Here is a 3,560-nt window from a genome sequence, read left to right as displayed (position 1 = left end):
AATCAACTTGTTGGGGTCAGATGGTATTAAATGAGTATGGTGACAACCAGGTGAAGATAAAGCAACAAATGTACCATGTCTACCATGAATCACGGTGGCAGAAGTGTGATACTTTGGGGACGAAGGAGTGCAGCTGGTGTAGGAAGAATCATATTTATTGAGAGAACAATGGATTGAAGCCTTTATTGTGACATATTGCAGAAAACAATGTTGAAAAGCATCAAGGATGATAACGACCCTAAACACACTTCAAAGATGATGACTAAGTTTTTATCAGATAAGATAACCTGATTTAAACTCAATAGAACATCTGTGGGGTGTTCTAAAAAGGAAGGTTGAGGAGAAAAAACACTAATGTAACACAATTGAAAGACATCATTCAGGATAAATGGAGGTCGATTTTGTTGGTTATATGCGGAAATTTAGTAAACTCTATGCCCAGAAGACTTAATGCAGCCATTGAAAGCAAGGATGGTCACACCAAATATTGAATATAGCAAATAATCCTTTTGGGTGTACATATTTTTCTATCATTTGTAAATTAATATTTCGTTCATATCTTTGAAAGTGTTTATTGTTTTGTGTTCCAAATTTGAATAATGTTTGCATGTACAATATATTTTATTCGGTGTAAATTTTCATGTGTTACACAATAATCAGGTTTATGTAATGACAGGTTAATGTAGTGACAGATTTATGTAGTTCCACATGTCACTACATAAACCTGATGATTGCATAATGCATAAAAGTTCTCATATGCTACATTTGACATAAGCATTATAACTGAAATAGAAAGTGTAGGTTGTCAGATCCTCATACATTGAAACTGACGGGAAAGTTCAATGTGGAATATATTTATATAAGTGTGTCTGTGTGTGTTGTAATATAACAAAGAAAAGAATATACATTTGATACACTTTTATAACACAGGGTGTCCACAAAGTCTGGGTACAAGGGGCTTAACACATACTTTAAGAAATCAGTATTTCTTATATTTAATTGTTTATATTATGATTTTATTTACTCCATGTACCCACATAGGGATTAAGACATACTTTAAGAAATTATTATTTCTTATATTCAATTGTTTATGTTATGATTTTATTTACTCCATGTACCCAGTCTTTGTGGACACCCTGTATAATGTGAATATTATCAGTCAGTGTTTTGTAACAGAATATCATGCTGCCTGATATGAACTCATATGAACTCATTTGTATGACCTATAATTGTATCAACAGTTAAAATGTTTATATCAACTCATTAGTAGATACATGATTGTACTTACAGCAAAACACATAAAACCAGATCCAACAACAGAAGCCCACTCAAATCCCAGCTTTTCATTTAATGCACCGCCAACGAACGGTCCTACAAAGGCTCTGTAGGAAGAAACAATAACAATAAATATATATATATATATATATATATATATATACTTCATGTAAAATACAGTGTACATTTAATACACATCATAGATACCCATAAAAGGACATCTGACCCGCTAGAAAGAACAGCCAAAGCTCTACACCACAAATTAGGGATAATTTCGAAAAGGAATGAAAAATAAAAACATTTACTAATATAATAATAATAATAATAATAATAATAATAATAATAATATTTTGAACTTATCATGCTGTGATAAAATATGAACAATGATAAATGAGTGAAGAAATATATATATGTATATATATGTATATATATGTGCTATATACACAATAAAAAATATAAACAAACCCTGCTTACCCCAAAGAAAAACATGAATTGAATATACCCGAGACAGCTCCAACTGTACCGTAATCTAATTCATATCCCAGTGATCTGCAAAGAGTAGGGAAACATAAAATAAATATACAAAATAGAAAGGGTGTGTGTAATTTGAAACACTATTTTAGACTTGGACTGGTAGACCTCCATGTAAGATTACAAACTTCAGAAAATTAAAAAAATAAAATAAACTATCATCACTCAACATGATATAGCATAGGCTAATGTAATCTACTCATAAATTATCACTACTCACCAGAAGGATCTAGAATAGTGGTTCTTAGTCAGGGTCTATATGACCTTTGGGGGTCCATATAAAATTTTGTCATTAAAATTCATGGTTATATTTCTACAATGCATAAATGCAAAGTTATTATCAGTTCTCGCTGTAGACAAATGCTGTAAGTATACCTAAATCAGCATGCAGTGCCACCTACCAAAGCTGTGAGATGCTAGCATTTTGGAGTGGTTATCTCCACTTCAGTTACAGAAACCAAACAGGGTGCGCTGCATGCCGATATGTGAAGTTGTCTCTCTTATGATATGCCTGCCATTGTACAGTGACTGGTAGTATCAATCAGTAGCTGACCGTAAACAAATTACACAATGGGAGCACTAAGCAGCTATGTGTAAAAATGTAATTTTATTGCCAGTTTGAATATGCTAAAAGCATGTTTGGACCCATAAGCAAGTCATTTACTGCATTTTGTCATGGAGAAAATTTGTCACTGTAGACAACTAAATCAGCTCACAGTGCCATTGTATTTATACATGTCACTGCTTAGTGCTCCCACACAACAATTTGTTTACATTGAGCCATCGATTGGCGCGACCAGTCATCATAAAATGACCGGAATAACATAAGAGAGACAATCTCTCTTGTCAGCTTGCAGTGCACCCTGTTCGGTGTCTGTTACTGAAGAGGTGATAATCACTCTGAAATGCTAGCATCTCACAGTCTGGGTAGGTTGCACTGAGACCTGATTTAGGTGTATTTACAGCAAGAAATTTCCTCCAACATATAACAGTGAATGGTTTGTTTACAGGCTCGAATGTGCCACAGGCATACTTGAACTAGGAATATCATTGCATTTATACACATCACTGCTTAGGGCTCCCACTCCATAACAATACATAAAATATTTTAACGACATTTTTTTATACAATTCCTAACAATATTTAATTATGAAAATATAACGAGATTTTTTAAATATTGAATGGGCAACGAGGGTCCATTTGAGTAAGATACGAATCAAAGGAGTCCATAGATGAAAAAAATGGTTGAGAACCACTGATCTAGACTATCTCACACTCACCTGAGTGGTCCACTCCCACTCAAGCTAACACATCATTCATGAGTGATCCTTCCCACCCAAGCTAAAAAGAGGAAACAACAATGTGATTCTCTGCCACTCCAGCAACATGAGCCTCTCCATCCAGTTTAATATGATAGAAGCCTTGTTGGCACTCCGTCGCTTACGATGTTGAGGGTTCCAGTTGATCCCATCAACGGAACAGCCTACTCGTGAAATTAACGTGCACATGGTTGAGCACTCCACAGACACGTGTACCCTTAACGTAGTTCTCGGGGGATATTCAGCGTGACACAGTGTGACAAGGCTGACCCTTTGAATTACAGGCACAACAGAAACAGGAAGTAAGAGTGAGAGAAAGTTGTGGTGAAAGAGTACAGCAGGGTTCGCCACCATCCCCTGCCGGAGCCTCGTGGAGCTTTTAGGTGTTTTCGCTCAATAAACACTCACAACGCCCGGTCTGGGAATCGAAACCGC

At 35.4% G+C, this 3,560-nt stretch overlaps 1 long non-coding RNA gene across 1 annotated transcript; it reads right to left on the bottom strand.

Annotated features, from left to right (window-relative positions):
• Positions 1-303: 303 nt before the first annotated feature.
• On the bottom strand, positions 304-2,221 carry LOC106870510 (uncharacterized). The gene is made up of 3 exons (XR_001409533.2): positions 2,027-2,221; positions 1,750-1,824; positions 304-1,382 (listed from the first exon to the last, which is right to left on the bottom strand). It is a non-coding gene; the product is annotated as an uncharacterized LOC106870510 (long non-coding RNA).
• Positions 2,222-3,560: the final 1,339 nt, after the last annotated feature.

This window comes from Octopus bimaculoides, chromosome 23 (genome assembly GCF_001194135.2).
Source record: "Octopus bimaculoides isolate UCB-OBI-ISO-001 chromosome 23, ASM119413v2, whole genome shotgun sequence".
In the NCBI taxonomy this organism is placed as follows: Eukaryota; Metazoa; Mollusca; class Cephalopoda; order Octopoda; family Octopodidae; genus Octopus; species Octopus bimaculoides.
The sequence above is the reverse complement of the archived record's forward strand: the minus strand, read 5'-3'. Positions and strand labels throughout refer to the sequence as shown.